General features: G+C 40.5%; 1 pseudogene; it reads right to left on the bottom strand.

Annotated features, from left to right (window-relative positions):
- Positions 1-14,854: 14,854 nt before the first annotated feature.
- LOC110300878 lies at positions 14,855-15,212 on the bottom strand (annotated as a pseudogene).
- Between the last annotated feature and the right edge of the window lie 3,996 nt (positions 15,213-19,208).

Here is a 19,208-nt window from a genome sequence, read left to right as displayed (position 1 = left end):
CATTCTCAATCTGTGGGTCAGGACCCATTGAGATGGAATGATTTGGAGATCGGTTGTTTTGTTTTGATAACTCATCACATGTATGCTTACAGGTCCTTACGCATCAAATATGAGTACCAATGGCCCAGGAACTTCGGTTTAAGTTACTCTAATTTTCACGTCCCAACATAGTAACAGTTTCATGATAGTTTTATAGTAATATAACAAAGACATTTCCAACTCAAGGACCTTCCAAGAGTATCTTGGTGGAGCTATAAGAAAGGTTGTGCACAGTGAAGCAGAGAAATCTTATCCAGGCCTCAGTTGTTACTTGGTGATGTTCTTAGCTGGCAGCTAAATTTCACCAAGAAATCACAGCTAGATCATCACAAACACATTAGGTCAAATACAGAATTTGGCAAGGAATGCCTTTTAAGGGGCTTAAAGATAGCCAAGACAAGTTGGCTCCTGAGACACAGGGTTCCAGATTTCCACAGCCATGGACATTGTCATCCATCATCCACCCCGGGAGAATCTTTCTCACAGGTGTGGCTCCATGTACCAGAATTTCAGTTCACAAGCTGAAGTCTAAGGAACAGATGCATTTATAGTTTGTAACATGGTTTACATTTATTTATTTATTTATTTATTTATTTATTTATTTATTTAGAGAGGAGTGTGCACATGCATACACAGGGTACCATGTCCTTGTGGAGGTTAGAAGACAATTTCCAGCAGTCAATTCTCACCTTCCACCATGTGGCCCCCGGGGATAGAACTCAAGTCATCAGGCTCAGCTGCAAGCCCCCTTTGCCCACCCACCTTGTTGGGCCCCTGAAAATACTTTCAAAGAAATATTTTTAGTGCCCCTGCAGTTTCACCATGACCTGCTCGTGAGTTCAAGTGTCAACTTTTCCACTCAGGTTATCATGGACATGCTCAAAAAGGTTTTCAAATTTCCAGGTCAGGGGTGCCTGAGGTGTATTCATTTGAAAATGTGTCCTGTGAAGATCAAGACTGTTTGTCCTGTTCACTACTGTGTCCCGGGCATCTACTCTGACAGTACTCCGTGTGCCTGACAAATATTTGTTAAAGGAAGTAGAAGCCCATCTTCCTGCTCATGGGTACTCCCTCATCTCTAGTTTGCATTCTTTTAACCTGAACCTCTATGACATTTTTGTCTGTATTTTAGGCTTCATCCATGATGTGGTAAGTCCCCTGCATCAAACATGGCTTTTCCTGTGTTCTCCTTTGCGGTTTGTATCCTCCACTCTGCAAACACACATACACGCTACAGCTACCTTTCCTAGTCTGTGCTTATCAGCTCTGTCCCTAAACACACAAGCACTCGCCTACCACAAGTGAGTTTCTCTGTGATTGTTTGGAATTTATGAGCTATTGAAGGAGACCTTCGTGGTTAGCCCATGAAGTCAGCCTATAAATTTAATTGTGTCTTCTTCGTTTTCCTTGTCTTTATTGAGTGTATTCCAACGATGTTTTCAGAATTTCCTCCACAAAGTTCTTGTGAATTTATTTTAGATTATTCCTCCATACCCTTCTTTTAAAGCATTCCATTTAACAGTCGGGTAAGTGATAGCTCACTGAAGCACAGATGATGTGTATCAGTCTTGTTTTAGTTTGTTCTGTTTTTGAAACAAGAGTCTTAATCCCTCTGGCCCAGGTTGACCTTGAACTCACAAACTTGTGGTGATCCTCCTGCTTTTAGCGGTGCCTGGGTTATAGTCATGAGCATGCCTGGCTCGGCACAGTGTTCTTGTTAACTGCACTAATCAATCTGTACACTGTTAAATTTTATGTGTTTTATTTTCCTTTTCCTGTGTCTGGCTTTTCTTATCTCCATGTGCTCGATACAACTTCCATTCCAGTGGTGACAGGAATCCTGTGAATCAGGAGAGTCGATTCTTATCTCCTTGGTTTTAGAGGAATGCCTTCATAAGTGTGTATTTTCTTGAGGTTTCTGGTACATAATCAAGTGAAGGAAGTTTCTCACTCTTCTGAGACAGTTATTATAGGGAAAGGAAGAATTCTGTGAATACCTTGTTTAATCTGCTGTGATTGCTATGGCTTGGATAAGTATCCGAAGCCCAGTGTGTTAAAGCTTTGTCCCTGATCCATGAAGCTATTGGGAAGTATCAGATTTAACAGGCGAGGTCCAGAAGACAGACATTGGATCAGTACAAGCATGCTCTGGAGAGCAGTGCTGGGACCTTACCTTCTTCTTCCTTCTTCCTTCTTGTCTGCCATGAGTTAGCTTTCTCCAATGTGGGCCACCCTTCACCATGATCTTACTGCCTAGTCACAGGCTGAAAAGGGACTGGGATTGCCAGTTTCTGGAACCTTCAAAACTGTGAACCAAATTAGCCTTTCCTCTTTTAAAGTTCATTTTCATGATATTTTGTTATAGTAATGAAAAGCTGACTACACAGGTTCTATACTGCGATGTATACTTTCTGAAAAACATAGGTAAACCATTGGTCTTCTAAATGTTCCTTTCCTATTTTTGAACCCATGAATATGCTACCTTGCATGGTAAAACCATCTAAGGCTGCAGATAAAATTCAAGTTACTAATCAAATTGTCCTGGATTTCCTTGGTGAAGTCTGGAAAGCAGAAATGCAGGCCCATGGGTTAGACCAAAATGAAAGGAAAACAACTTGGTTATCCTTGCAGTCTTCAAAGACAGAAGAGAGAGCCATGAGGTATGGAATGTGGTGGCCTCTCAAAGGTGCCACAGGCAAAGAAATCTGTTCTCCTCAGAGTCCACAGGAGGAAGAAGCACAGCCTGTCAGTACTCCTGTTTTAGCCCAGGGAGACCCAAACAATGTCCACACAATGAGATGAAGCAGTACTAGATGCCATAGGAAACTAAAACAATCTTAACTCGATTACACAAATTAATTCTCTCTTCTTTAATGCTCACCCCTCCATAGATTCTTTGGATGACACCACAAATTAATACCCTTTATACATTTCAATAAAATTTGATAATGTAGTCATAAATAAAGTACAATACTCACAGAACAATTTCCTTGCTGGGTTTTAATATCAAAGTTACTTTCCCACTCTGCCTGAGTATGCACAACTCTGGAATGATCTACTGCTTCAGCATTTAAGGTTTCAACACCATATACAGATAGATTGAGGGTTAGTTAGAGGGTTATTTCTAGATCACTAAATTTCCATAATTGTAGAATTACGTAGGGTTTCTCTTTTTTCTTTTCTTTTAATTAATTTTTTAAAATTCATGTGTATGGGTGTTTTGCTTACATGTTAGGCCTATGTACAACCTACATGTAGTGTTCTTGGAGGGCGGAGACCACATTGGATGCCCTGGAACTGGAGTTACAGGCAGATGTGAGCTGCCTTCTAGATGCTGGGAATCCAATCTGGGTCGTCTGGAAGGACAGCCAATGCCCTTAATTGCTGAGCAGACTCTCCAGGCCCTTCTCTTTAAAACAAACACAGAACAAACAAAAACTTTTATTTTAAATTGGCACATTATAATTGCACATCTCTGTGGAGCAGTGTCATGTTCCACTCTACATATAGAACATGTTGTTCTTCTTCTGTTAGATTTGTTAGGTTTTTTTTTAATTTAAAATATCTGAGGGGCATTAGAGATGGCTCACTGGTTAAGAGTGTTTGATGCTTTTACAAAGGGTCCAGGTTGGGTTCGCAGTACCTGTGCTGGGCATCTCACAACTTCCTGTAACTCCTGCTAAGATCCAATGCCCACTTCTGGACTCCAAGAGCACTCATGCCTACTTCTGAACCCCAAGGGCACACATATCTCACACACATTAAAAATAAATCTTATTTGAGGGTTATAAACAAAGAGTGTGTCTCATAGGGTTCCTTTATGGTTTTAAAATAGTCTCAAGACGTGTTTATGCTCATGTTAGGTTCCTAAGATCTCTTTCCTTGTAATCAAATTTTCAAAGGCTTTAAAAAAAGATTCTTTGGAAACATAACTATTAATTCACCAGTAATTAAAATATGGACGTCTTCCTCCTGGGGGACTCTGAGGAGAACAGATTTCTTTGCCTGTGGCACCTTCAAGAGGCCACCACATTCCTCAGCTCATGGCTCTCTCTTCTGTCTTTGAAGACTATAAGGATAACCAAGTTGTTTTCCCTTCATTTTGGCCTAACCCATGGGCATGCATTTCTGCTTTCCAGGACAATTTGATTGATTAGTAACTTGAATTATATCTGCAGCCTTAGATGACTTTGCCATGCAAGGTAGCATAGTCATAATACATGAATATAAGAAAGGAATATTTAGAAGGCCAATGGTCTGCCTATGTTCTTCAGGAAGTACACATCACACTATAGAACCTGTGTTTGTCAGCTTTTCATTACTATAACCAAAATATCGTGAACATGAACTTCAAAAGAGGAAAGGTTAATCTGGATCAGTTTTGAAGGCTCCAGAAGCTTTCATGACCCCAGCTGCTTTTGGACCTGGGGCAGACAGCAAGCTCATGGTGAAAAGTATGGTACATTTACACAATGGAGTACTACTCAGCTATTAAAAAGAATGAATTTATGAAATTCCTAGCCAAATGGATGGACCTGGAGGGCATCATCTTGAGTGAGGTAACACAATCACAAAGGAACTCACACAATATGTATTCACTGATAAGTGGATATTAGCCCAAAACTTAGGATACCCAAGATATAAGATACAATTTGCTAAACGCATGAAACTCAAGAAGAATGAAGACCAAAATGTGGACACTGTGCCCCTTCTTAGAATTGGGAACAAAACACCCAGGGAAGGAGTTACAGAGACAAAGTTTGGAGCTGTGATGAAAGGATGGACCATCTAGAGACTGCCGTATCCAGGGATCCATCCCATAATCAGCTTCTAAACGCGGACACCATTGCATACACTAGCAAGATTTTGCTGAAAGGACCCAAATATAGCTGTCTCTTGTGAGACTATGCAGGGGCCTAGCAAACACAGGAGTGGATGCTCACAGTCAGCTATTGGATGTATCACAGGGCTCCCAATGGAGAAGCTAGAGAAAGTACCCAAGGAGCTAAAGGGATCTGCAACCCTATNGTTGGAACAACATGATGNACTAACCAGNACCCCGGAGCTCTTGTCTCTAGCTGCATATGTATCGAAAGATGGCCTAGTCGGCCATCAATGGAAAGAGAGGCCCATTGGACTTGCAAACTTTATATGCCCCAATATAGGGGAATGCCAGGGCCAAAAGAATGGGGATGGGTGGATAGGGATGTGGGGGGCACTATGGGGGACTTTTGGGATAGCATTGGAAATGTAATTGAGGAAAATATGTAATAAAAAATATTAAAAATTAAAAAAAGAGTGGTTTGCTTTGGAGAAAGCTAATTCGTGGTGAACTGAAGTGAGGGGGAAGTAGGTAGGGTGCTAACACCTTTTACGGTGCTATGTATAGCTAGTCCATACCCTTCTCCCTTTGATCCTTCTCACCTGCTTGGCCTATGGTGAACAGTGATCTGATTTCCATTTTCATAATTTTGTCATTTCAATCATGCTGTGTAAATGAGCTTATCATTTGTATGTAACATAGAGGGACTGATTCTTCTCTTGTGCCATACATGTTTGTGACATACAGATTCATCCAGATTGGTGATTCTATTGTTTGTGCTTTCTTATTCCATAGTATAAAAAAATATTAGATGAGTTCTTTCTATCAACTTCTATACAAATCACATTTAGGATATGAAATTTAGATCTTTTCCTCATTTTGAAACTATTATGTAAATGTCTTAACCCTACCACCATCACCACCACACCTGGTAAAACTTTTATTTACACAAAGTCCCTTCTGCATCCCAGAATTCATGGCCTAGAACTATGACCCTTTCCACTTGGAGCAGTGACCCCTTTCCTCTCCCAACCTCATTTCCTGTGTGTCAATTCTTTAAGACTGACCAATTGAATAAGACTGCAAGAGTTCCCAGCCAATGGAAAAAAGACACAGTTATCATCGGAATTAGAATTAAAACTAAGTATACTTTTTAATGCCTTTGATTGTCTGAGCTCATTCCCTGAAAAGGGTCAAGTGTGCCTTGTCCAGACACTTAGAGTAGGAGGGGAGGTATCTCTCTTTACAATCCTAAATTTATTTCTTACAATAGTCTGGAAATATTAGAGTTTATTCACTTCTTAATGTATATTTGGGGTGTTTAACATTTAAAAATGTTTAACATATTTTTGTTATTAACAATAAGATGACTATAAATGTTTATATAAAACTTATGTGATTATAAGCATTGCTTTTCTAAGGCAAATGCTGAGAAGAGTGATTTCATCATTGAGTAGTTGAATCCTTCTCTCTCTCTCTCTCTCTCTCTCTCTCTCTCTCTCTCTCTCTCTCTCAACAAGTTTCTAGGCACCCATTTTCCACAGTGCCACACCAGGTTACATCCTTGTCAGTGCTATGTAGATGCTGTAGTTCCCTTGCTTCCTTGTCAGTATTTGATAGTGTCACAAATTTTTATTCTAGCTATTTTGATAGGTATGTATTAGTATTTCATTGGGATTTGATTTCCATCCCCCCAATATAATAATGCTGAACATACTTTCAACTGTTTATCACCCATCTGTTATATCTCTGTGGTGAAGCATCTGCTTGTATCTTTTGATCATCTTCTAACCAAATTGTCTAGTTTTTACTATTGGGTTTCAAGAGTTCTTTATATATTTTAGATACTACAATTTTGGATATCTGATATGTGAAAAATAATAGATAGAAAAATAGATAAATAAATTTACTCCAAATATGCAGCTCATTTTTTTTTTCACCTCAAAAATATCTCTTGGAGCAAAAGACTAAAATTCTGATGATGCTCTATTTTTTGAGTTTTGTTTTATGCAACTGTATTTTGGGGTGTTAATCGAAAATTCTTTGTTTGCTGTTAGAATCTGCTGTGATTCAAATGTGCTTTGTCTCCCAGAAGGTTGTGTATTGGGAGGTTAAGCTCTTGGGGTGATGATAAAAGATTGTGTAGTCTTTAAGAGTTGGCAGATTAGGTTGCTGAGTTTGTGTTCTCAGATGAGTTTACAGTATGCCTAGAAAAAGGCACTCTAGCTTCTTTTCCCTCACACATGCATGCTCTCTGGTTCTGTCTCTTGGAGGTGGTACATCCAGAGGATCCCAAGTGATACAGGAACATTGAGATGTCTTTGCGAACAATAGAATCTCTCTTGGGGAGCCAGCATTCTAGAAATTTCAATGGTCACGAAAAGAGTCAGAGCCAGTGGCTTTCCAGCCTTCTAGTTCTTGTCTCCTTTCAGGAATTCAAGATTCTTGCCTCTTATACCCAGGATTTTAAAGAATGAAATTTGTGGAACACAAAGGATGAGTTTTAGAGGGAAGTAGAGTGTCATTTACTACAGATTTATAGGTGAAAGCCTAAGGGGTGTGTGGGTGGGTGTGGTGGTGTCTGTATAGCAGGAGAGGGCTCAGGAAATGAGTGACATCTAGCTGCTCATCTAGGGGCTTTGTAAAGTGCTTATGGCAGCAACAGCAGTCAGGTATGGGGGACGGTAAGCTGGTCAATCCAGCTGGTTCACCTTGGTAACTGCATCCTCTTAGGTTCAGCCACTCAGTCACATAAAGCCTCCAGGCTGAGATACTCATTTAGGAGATAACAAAGAGACAAGAACCAGAGATCCCTTCTGGCATCCCTGGCCTCTGGTGGGGATTTTCTCAGAACAGCTCCTTTAGGGTCTCCATCCCATCTGACCAGATGTTGCCTGCTGTTTTCACTGCCACACAGCTGGTACCGCACTATCTGGGCTTTCACTCTTGAAAACTGTGAAATTAAACCTTAAGTGCCCAGTCGTGGACATTTTGTTACAGTAGCACAACAACACAGAGCCCAAACTGTTCCTATATTCCACTTAGAATGTGGGATAGTTTATGCATTTTATATTTAAATTCTCAGTAATTTTGAACTAATTCTTGAGTATGGTGTAATTTTAGATCACAGGTCTTGTGGTACTCAATTTTAACTAAGCTAGACCATGTGGTGCTCAAGCAGTTGTTTAAGCAATCTTTGTGTGTATTTCTAAATGAGGTCGACATCTGGGTCATAGACTAAGTTAAGCAGATTCCCCTCTTAAAAGTGAATGGACCACACACACTCTCCGCAAGGTCTGAAGAGAATAAGAAAGGCCTCCATGAGGAAAAGAAATTTCCTCTCCTGTTGGACTTCCTTGAACAGGGACATTAATGTTTTCCTGCCTTTTGACCTGAACTGAATAGTGGCTCTTCCTGAGTCTCAAGCCTTTGGCCTCTAGCTTGCCAAATATGAATTATTTTACTTGTCAGCGTCCATCATCACGAAAGCCAATTCCTTATTATAGGACTATCTGTTGCCATAGAAACAACCAATGCCTCAGAGGATCAAAGAGATGCTTTATTCTGGAGCCAAGTTTGAGTGACTATGGCCTGGGAACACAGACACAGGTTACCCCAGGTTCCATGTTGCAATATGGTAAGAGTTTCATAAAGCTTAACAGAAACAAAAACAGAAAAGTGCCACCCATCAAGGCACTCTCCAAATGCACGCTGGAAACACATAAGGCAGGCAGGTTAAGACAAGAAAAGACAGGTGTTGTAGGCCACAGATGCTATGTGGCAACATCCTTAGCTCTTTGGTTGATTAGAAATCAGAGGTCTGTTTCTACATTCAATGGATTTACCTATTTGTTTCAAAGATGTCAACTTATCTATGGTGGAGGACAATAAATGGTTTTTAAGAAGGTAGAGATGTCCCAGTATCACCTGATCTGGATTTATAACAATGCAACGTGCCCCTGCACCCCCTCCCCCCCCCCACATTATTGAAGTTCTAATTAGTTAGTCAGTCTTGCAGAAGGTTGAGGGGGTGGAGCTATTCTTTTGAGAAACTTTCATTCACATGAAAATTCAGACCCCACTCTGTAGCTAGCTGGACAAAACACAGGGTGACCTCTTGCCCTCATAGAGAATCCACTGATAAAAGTCAAGGCACTGATTAAGAAGAAATTAGTCTTAAAAGCTTTAATGGATATGGGAAGGAGTCTGGAGAAATGGCTCAGTGGTTAGGGACACTTATTGCTCTTGTAGATAAGCCAGGATTTGTTCCCAGCACCAACACGGTAATTTGTGATTGTGTAACTCTAGTTCCATGGGACCAATGTCCTCTTCTGGCCTCTGAGGACTCCTACATGTATATGGTGCATGTAAACTCATACAGACAAATACACATAGAACAAATATATAAATACAAAGAGCTAATAAGGACAAATGGGTGGAATCCCATCGGAAGGTGACATTTGACCTCTGAACTTTGACACATTGCCAATTTTTTGAATAAAAGCTTCTTACAACCTTCTTCAAAGGGAATGGTAAGAAAATTGCATTGTATTTTTTTAAAAAAGGAAGTAGCAGGCCTTTTATGAATTATTGTATATTGGCTCTGAACCAACACTAATTCCAGGAGACTTAGAACATCATTGTGGTCCAATGCCACTTTAATTCAGTTGCATCTCAATGGGCTCATGGGTCTCTGAAGGGTTGTCTTCCCTATCCTGTTTCCTTTATTTATTGGCATGAGGGAAGTAGCTAGAAGGAGAGGGACTATTCAGGAGGGTGCATGTGTAGAGTTGCCTCTACTGGCACAGTCATCTTGCAAGGCATAGCTTCCCTGATTTTTTAATAAATGAGAGGTCATACTCAGCACTCAATTAAAGGCTTTAAGGGAAAAAAGGTTGGGACTCTCTGGGGAAAACAAGATTCTGCCTCCCAATGGTATTTGGTTTATGCTGTAACACCAAGCCTCCTTGGGTTTCCAACCTACCACAGATATGGATGATTTTGGATCTTTCAGCCTCCACAGTTGTACTAGGAGACATTAAATCCATTCTCTCTGAACATCCTTATGTACAAATGTACACAGATACACATGTACACATCTCCTCAGATCTGCTCTCTACCTTTGGACAGCCTTAATACAATGCCTACAATGACTATGCTTGGAGTGAGTTTCTTACAGACAGTGTTCAGTTGGGTAGTTTTAAAAATTCCACAGACCAGCTTCTGCTTTTTAAATGGCGCATTTAGGCATTCACCTTCCATTCAGTCATTGAGACTGCATAATGACTTTCATCTGTCTTTTGTTTTGGCTATTTGATGCTTTTGTTTTTCCTCTTCCCTGACTTTTTGAACATTTTTCTAATTCCACCTTGATTTATTGAGAGTGTTTATCTCTTACACCTTTTTAAGTGTTTGCTCTAGGAGGGTGCATCCCCTTCATGCCTGGGTGTTACTTTACCAGTTTAGGTCCAGAGATGTTACCTCTTTGGTGTTCCCTAACCCTCACACATTTATAAAATGATCATCTTCAATACCACTCCTAGATACTCATAGAGCTAATCATACAGGGTCATTTCTACTTCACTTATCAAACATCATTTAGGAAACTCAAGGGTCTACTGAAACTAGTCTCTTGGTTTACCATATTCGTTCTTTTCCCACAATGTCCCAAGGCTTCTTCTTTTATCATTTCCAACATTTTAGGAGAACTTCCCCCAGCCATTCATTTTTTTAAACTTGATGGAAACTACAAGCTTAAACATTGGGGAAAGTTCAACAAATGAAATACCACCACCACCACCATGACCATCTAAACATGGACTGAACAAGGACGACAACAACAGACAGCCAGAGAGTGGGTGAGGAAATCCAGGGGTCTTCAGTCCTGTACTAAGAACCACAGGCAAGGAAGGAACTTGGAGAGTGGGAGAAACAGTCATCCCCAGAGAAGAGCATACTGACTAATATGTCTAATATGTAATGGTCATCCTTAAAAACTGAGCATATATATATATATATATATATATATATATATATATATATATGTAACATTAAGCAGGCTAAGCAGGCTGTATTTATACATTTAGGAACACAAGCACACATACACACACACACACACACACACCAAAAGTTAAGGAAAAAGAGCAAGGAAAAATATGAATTTGAAAAAGAACAAGGAGGAATGTATGGAGAATTTGGAAGGAGGATATAATATAATTACATTATATTATAATCTCAAAAATAAAAAAGTAATACAGAACAGATGCCCCCCAACAGAAAAATCAGACCTAAGTAAACTATAATTCAATTCCCTAAAATTGGTAATAAGAGAAAAATTTTACAAGTAGGATATTATTAGCAATACATTAGAGTGGGAATACATGGCTCAGTGGTTAAGAGCACTGGCTGTCTTTCCAGAGGACCTCTGTTCAATCCCCAACACTCACATGGCAGCTCACAATCATCTATAACTCCAGTTCCACGAAACCCAATGCCCTCTTCTGGCCACTTATGGGCATTGCATGCAAACAAAACATACACAAAAATAAAAATAAAATAAAAACAAGAATTTCTAGCATAAGGGGAGACTGTGAAGAAAATTTCTGTGAACTGTTTCAAAGAAACAAGAAGAGGAAGATGGCAGTAGGACCCTTAAATAACAAAAGTGTGTTTGGGGGTGAGTGGGGGGTGACATAGTATTATTTATCAAGAAAAAAAATGTTCCTCAAAAAATGAAGACAGAAACATACTCAGGCCAAAGAAAGTTGTAAGAATTATTTTTATAAAGCTTGTGCTTAAAAATTGTTCAAGAGCTGGGCAGTGGTAGTACACCTTCAAGCCCAGAACTTGGGTGGGCAGAGGCAGAGGCAGGTGGGTCTCTGTGAGTTCCAGGCTAGTCTGGTCTACAGAACAAGTTCCAGGACAGCCAGGGGTACACAGAGAAAACCTGTCCAGAAAAACCAAGAGAGAGAGAGAGAGAGAGAGAGAGAGAGAGAGAGAGAGAGAGAGAGAGAGAGGAGGGAGGGAAGGAGAGGGGGAGAGGGAGAGAGGGAGGGAGGGCAAGAGTGAAAGAGATGTTTAAGAACATTCAGAAGAAAAGTGGTGAAAGGGCAGAATTACAAAAACATAAAACATTCAAAATGTTTAAAAAAAAAAAAAAAGGAAAAGAAAAATGCCAGAACTAGGAAGTAAATATGGGGATAAATACAAAAAGGCTTTTCTTTCCCCTCTCAGATTCCTTAAGTGCAACTTACCGTTTAGAATAAAAAAGGTAAAAAGGGTTACTTGAGGGCTTTAAGATGCACACCTGATACTTGGGGTGGAGAAAGTGAAGTCACACTCTCTGGAAGCACCCTGTGTTAAAGGGCCTACTACTGTCTGAACTCAAGCTGCATCAAGTTGTGTGTGTGTGTGTGTGTGTGTGTGTGTGTGTGTGGAGTAGACATAAAAAACATATCAAAGTAAGGAACCAAAAGGAAAAACAACCAAAAATGATACAAGTAAAAACCGATTGATAGAAATAAGATTAAGAAAAGAGAAATTTAAAGAATAGCTGGAAACAACAGGAAGAAAAGACAGTGAAAATCAGCCATGTCAATTGACAGCACTAAACGTCAGTGAACAGAATCCTCCAATTAAAGGACACAGACTGGGCCCAGCATAGTGGCAAATTTCTACAATCCCAGAACTTGGGGATGCAGAGGCAGGATTGCAAATTCCAGGGCAGCATGGGGTACTTATAGTTTTTGTAGGTGTGGATGGTTGAGTACTTTCTCAGTCTGACTAAAGTCTTGAGTTTCAATATCAGCCATTATAAAACACACACACACACACACACACAGACAGGAGGTGGGAGGAAGAGAGAAGAGAGGGAGGCTCATACAGACTATAAAATACTCATTTTATAGAGTATTTCATATAGAAACGAGTCCCTATACAGTTAAAATAGTTGAAATGGAAAATAAAACTATCGGTTATCTCCCCACATCCTAGCAACAGGTTGAGAAAACCTCAATGTCTTTCCGAGCCAAAAGATGATGTTTTTTCCAATTCATTCTTACATTGAGAATATAAGCAAATACACTCTTCTCTGCTGAGATGTCTGTTCCAAATGCCCATCTTATGCAAAATTCTTACCCTTCGCCTCTAGATCCTCTTTAGTAGTAAGGCTGGCACATATCTGCAGGAAAGCTGTAACCTTCATCCTTTGGATAACAGGCCTCAAAGTATTGGCACTGAGGCCTGCCCTTCCCAGATCACACACTCATCTCCACATTTCTGTCCATGCTTGCAATGTTTAGCATCCTTAGAGGTTTTGTGGCTGGTGGGTTCTCATATTATCTACTTTCCATGTTTCTGGAAGTTTCAGCCTGACATATAATCCCTTGGTTGTTTTATGGGTTCAGATTACATTGTCTTAATTAAAAGTCCCCTCATGGAGAGCCGGGCAGCCATGGGTTTGAATTCCAATCCCAGTGTTCAGAGTTACGTAACTCTGAACAAGAAACAAAACCTCTCTGGTCAGAACATTCCTGTGAGATTTAGAGATGATAATTCGAGGTTTTCAAGTTTGTCTTAAGATTTCCTCTTATCCTATATGAGGAACACTAAACAAAAGATAATGTTATCATCATATCTTTGGCAAATATCAAGTGTCAGGGAAACCTACACACTAGAAATGGCAAACAGTAAGGATGCACACAAGAAACTAATTTCAGGTAAGCTTGACAAGAACAGTGCTGGGATTGAGTGTGTCCATAGCTTTGTTTGATTAACGACAGGGAATTCCCAAGTGATGATACGACACTTGATTTAAAATCTGATTATTATAAAATTAGATTGTGGTGATGGCCATACAATCCCGTGAATAAACCAGAACAGATGCTGTGTGAAATGTGAGCTGATGGTGTGGAGCTCTTCTGAAAACCTGAAGAACAGAAAGTCATGGGAAAAGCTGGGGAAAAGTCTATCCAAGAAGGCAGCAGAGCAGACTCTGAGGCCAGACTTGGCTTTACCCAGCTTGAAGGGAAGAAGGAAATTGAGTCCAGAGGAAACTGGTGAGAAAGAAGACTGAGGGCAGCTGAGATCTAGCGTGTGAGATTTTGTGTTCCATGCTGGAGGTTTTAATTTACCCACATTGGAACCCATGGCCTCGGAGAAGCTTTAACTGGAGAAGTGGTATCTGTCTTGTGCTTTGAATAGATCACTATGCTCCCTGCAGTGTAACCGAATTCACAGGATGGCAAGTGCTCAGGCAGCACAGATAACATCCCACCACAGCTGGAATGAAGAACTTTACCTCAGGTCCTCGACACACTCTTCTTCACTCCGTGATTGCAACAGCACCTCAGCAGAGGAGGAGAGGTAGAGACCCCATGAGCCAGCACTATCTACAGGGAAATGGTCCTGCAGCATCCTGAAGGCCACCTCACCTCTGAAGTACAGGAACCATAAGGAAGAACAGGGGTGTTACCCTCCCTAGCTTGAAGTTCATCTGTCTTACCTCATTGGATTCACAGTTCACTGTTAAGAGCCATCTTTAACCCATCTCAATCACGATTCACTGTTCAAAGCATTCTTTTCCTTCCTTCCTTCCTTCCTTCCTTCCTTCCTTCCTTCCTTCCTTCCTTCCTTCCTTCCTTCCTTCCTCCCTCCCTCCCTTCCTCCCTTCCTCCCTTCCTCCCTTCTTTTCTCCCTTCCTTCCTCCCTTCCTTTTATGTATGTGCTTGCTTGAATGTATGTGCCTGGTACTCAAAGAGGCCAGAAGAAGGCATTAGATCACCTGAAACTAGAGTTAGACCTGGTTTATCACATGTTGGTGTTGGCAGCCTAGAAAGTGCTAGGTCATGTCTACAAGTCCCAGATCTCCTCCTCCTCCCCCTCCTCCTCCTCCTCCTCCTCCTCTTCTTCCTCCTTCTCCTCCTCCTTTTAAAATATAACTTCCGTTTTATTTTTCCAAGGCATTTTTCCTTCCACCCTTACAAAGCCACCTCTTTACATGGGCTTTGGTGCAGGTCATGGTGCAACACCAGCAGGTTAAATCATGGTGGGCGTGTTCGGTCCTTCTGGGTTTCTCGAGATCGATTCCTGATGATCTTGCTGTGAATGATAGCAGAGCTCACACAGTTATACAGTAATGCAGCTTGGCGCAGAGCTTGGGAAACACGTACGCGTCGATGATGCTTGCATCAGATATGTCCCTGACAGCTGCAGCTTCGACTGTGTTCCAAATGATGAACTTCTTAATGGTCTTATCCTTGGGCAGACACTGGGTACAGTTCATGCATCAAACAAGCTGCAGTTGACCTCGGTCCTTTTTGGCACAACCATTGTTCTTCTTCTTCTTCTTCTTCTTCTTCTTCTTCTTCTTCTTCTTCTTCTTCTTCTTCTTCTTCTTCTTCTTCTTCTTCTTCTTTTTCTTCTTCTTCTTCTTCTTTCCTTCTCCTTCTCCCTCTTCTTCTTGCCAAGACCTGAGAGCTCCAGAACCATTCTTAATCACTTACCATCTCCTTTCCTTTTAAGAACTAAGTCACAGTATGGCATCTAGAACCTACATGTAGAGAAATACATGGCAGATGTTCAATCCAGCAGGCAGTGGTTAAAAGTATGGCTGCTGGAATCGGGCAGATTGGAATGGGGCTTAATTATACACCTTACCACTTAATGACTAAGTTCTCCTTTCTGTTCACTGGAACTAATGGCAGAATGCACATGCTCCATTGAGCATTCAAACGAGCCACTTAGGATTACACATAATACCCATCACCATCTGTACTTTTATTAAGGGAAGAATAAAAAAAATGAAATCTACTTATGTCTATAAGACATGAACCTGCTGACTACATCAAATATTTGAAACTATCATAATCTATGTAAGCTAGAATGATACTTAGCCTGCTGAGCACATCACATAATTGAAATTATCCTACTCTATTAGCTAGGACAATATTTTCTTCTGTAAGGAAATATTTAAAATAAATGTGAATAATAACAAAATCTTTGAAAGTTTTTTTGTTTTGTTTTGTTTTTTGTTTTTTTTTAGAACTGAAAATGTGTCAGCCACTGGTTAACCACTGCTAATAATGGACGACATGGTGGAGTGTTGAGCTGGAGGGTTTTAATAACTCCACAGTGGAAGTCAAACGCATACATCCAACATTAGACGAATAAATATGCACCACAGCGTTCTACTGCTTCCAAAGGAACACTAGTTTAAATAGTAAAATGTTTATGCTTACTGAGGACTCCAATCATGTTAGAAAGTCTTACCCCGTAAATGAAAAGGTAGGATAGAAACTACATTTAACTGTCACTCTGAGGATGCAAGGATATTTAGCTGAAAAGTGACAAAATACACCAAATATTCAAATGTTAGTACTAAGTAGTTGAGAGTGATGGAAGTCAGAGAGATTGCATGTATTCTCCCCCACCTCTTTCTTTTCCTTGTGTGCACAGATTCTTTTATAGTAGCTTCAGGAAAATCATTCCCTTAGTGTATTACAAAAAAAAAAAAAAAAAAAGGTGGGGACAATGATGCAAAGGACACAGCCTGCTAGACATGTGGTTCCTACCCAGACACCTGAAATACCATACAGAAATGTGATGATCCCATAACAACAAGAGGAACATCAACTGAGATGGAAAGGACTAAAGCTCGTCAGGCAGTTACCTTATGTACCACAATCTGTGATATGTACACTAGATATACCAGTAATGTTGGAGGGCTTTACCCCTTCTGGTGCCATACCACAATATAACACATTGAGAAAATGACTAGTTAGCTTTCCTTATCTGTGACCTGTAGCAACTAACAGAAAGAAGGGTTTGGCTCAAGATGACAGGGCACAGTCCACCATGCACAGGAAGGGATGGTGGCCGTTGGTTTCACAGTGTTGGGAGAAGGTGACAGCTGCTAGCTCAGAATTCAGAGGACCAGGATGCAGAGAGGACAAGAAGCTAGACCAGGCTGTAACCCTAACGCCTCTTCCTGAGATCCACCTCCTCCTTCGAGATTCCACCTCCCAAAGGTTTCATCACCTCTCAGAACTGAGCCACCAGCTTGTGAGCAATTGCGCAGACACATAAAATCAAGGAGGGCAGATTACTTCTAGGGCATAACAATTTAACAAACAAAATCAAACAAACAAAAACTGGAAAGGGAGAGAAGAAGAAAACTAACATGTCATCAATGTGTTCGCTTTCCTAGAAAACGCTGTCTACAAGTGTCTTTTAATATCCTTTGATGATTGCTATATAAAAGTCAACCATCCAAGGACTTTCATAGCAGAAAGCCTGTATCCAGGCCTCTCTATTAAAATACATTGCCTTCAATTAACCACCCCGTATTTGAAATGACTGGATGGAAAAGGTTCCTGAGCCTGTGAATCCAAGCAGCTTCACTACTGTGCTTCATGCAGAACACATACATTCTAAAAGGGAGACACTCTTCTGCTAAACACCAGTAGAGGTGGGCTGGCGAAATGACTCACAGAGTGAAGGTGCTTGCGGCCAAGCGTAATGATCTGAGTTCAGTCCTCAGAACACACATGATGGAAGTAGAGAACTGTGTCCACTAAGCTGTCCTCTGACCTCCACGCAGGATAGTCAAATCATGTCTGCCCCCCACCTCCAGACAAATAAATTGCTTTTTGGATTTTTTTTTTTTTTTTTTTTTCAAGATTTCTCTGTGTAGCCCTGGCTGTTCTGGAACTTACTTTGTAGACCAGGGTGGTCTGGAACTCAGAGATCCACCTATCTCTGCCTCCCGAGTGCTGCTGGATTTAAATGGGTGGGCCACCACATCCAGCTGCAAGTGTAACATATCTATCCATTAGAACTATCCCTGCTGACTATCACACTCAGAAGAGGAAAGTTGACCACACACAATGCAAACACTTCAGTCTCTAAGGACTTGGTCCATCATTATCTCCCAACAGAGCTGTTTTGATTGAACCGTGTTTGGTTGATCAAATGTTTTAAGAAATGAAATTCCTAACTTCCCTTCTACAAATTAGTACATATGACCACAGTGAGTACAGGCATTCACTGCATATAGCAGACTGCATATAAACATTACTTAGCATAACTAATTAAGCAATTGCTTCAACTCATCTAAGACCTTTTAAAAATGCTTTAAGATATACGAGGCATATAGTTACCTATACTTAAGGATAAAGGAACTTTAATTTCTTAATGTAAATCGTGAGAGGAGAAAAGCCTCTCTAAAAGAGATTGTTGTGAGGGCAAGAAAGTCCAGGCCTGCTCTGTGGGAAATGGCCAAGCATTCAAACAGTCAAACTGAGCTCCTCAAGAATAAGTGCACAGGGCCCGATAGACTGCTCAGTGGCTGCTGTAGCAGAGGCTCCAGGCTCGGTCTCAGCACCCCACAATGATTAGCAACCATTTTTAACTCTGGGAGTTAAACTAACACCTTTTTAAAATGCTTTAAGATATATAAGAGGCATATAGTTACCTATACTTAAGGATAAAACTGTGGTGCTCAATTATCCAAGTATGTATTTAGAACACACCTGCTTCATGTGCGAAAGTAGGTCAAAACCACAGCTTTTGATTAAATGTAGTCTCCCACACTTTCAGGGGACTCCTGAACCTCAAAACTGACTTTAAAATCTCTAGCTTATGGCTGGCTGTCTAACTGATTCTGAAACCCAGACACAGCAAAGAATTTGGTACCAACAGAATGAATAATATTTGTGCATTCTTTTAACTAATTGGTTCTTTATTCAAAACCTCAAATGTAAGTGATAGCAAGAGTATGCAGACATGGGTATCAATAAAAATGTCATTTGAAGAAATTTTTGCTTAGCTTAGGTGGTATTCCTGCCTGGGGGTAGACACAGCCACACATTAACAAACTAAGATTTTTGATTCCTTGGCTCTTGGCAACATGCTGGAGGCTTCTCTTTTCCATGGGGACATTTCTGACAAACTCTAAAGTTTGTGAGGAAAAATTAACAGGACAAAGCTCTCTCTTGGACTGCACGGTAAAATACACCAATTTGGCCATTATGTAAAAAAGAACAAATCTGATTTGCTTATTGGGAAAGTGCTATCTTCGGAACCAGCCAACTTAAATTCAATTCAGCTCTGTAGCAAACAATTCATTTTCTCATTAGGCAATCACTGTTCCCTTCAATAAGGCAATTCCCAGCTTATGGCCCACTGCAATCGTCTTTAAAACAAGGTCCCTTCTATGCTATGGAGAGTGCAAAAGGATCTGCTGTCCTCACCAGGCTTTTTGTTTTGTTTTGTTATTTTTAATTTTTAATATTTTTTATCACGTATTTTCCTCAATTACATTTCCAATGCTATCCCAAAAGTCCCCCAT

The sequence above is a fragment of the Mus caroli genome, chromosome 8 (genome assembly GCF_900094665.2).
Source record: "Mus caroli chromosome 8, CAROLI_EIJ_v1.1, whole genome shotgun sequence".
Classification (NCBI taxonomy): Eukaryota; Metazoa; Chordata; class Mammalia; order Rodentia; family Muridae; genus Mus; species Mus caroli.
Note: the sequence above shows the minus strand (reverse complement) of the source record. Positions and strands in the feature narration are given on the sequence as shown.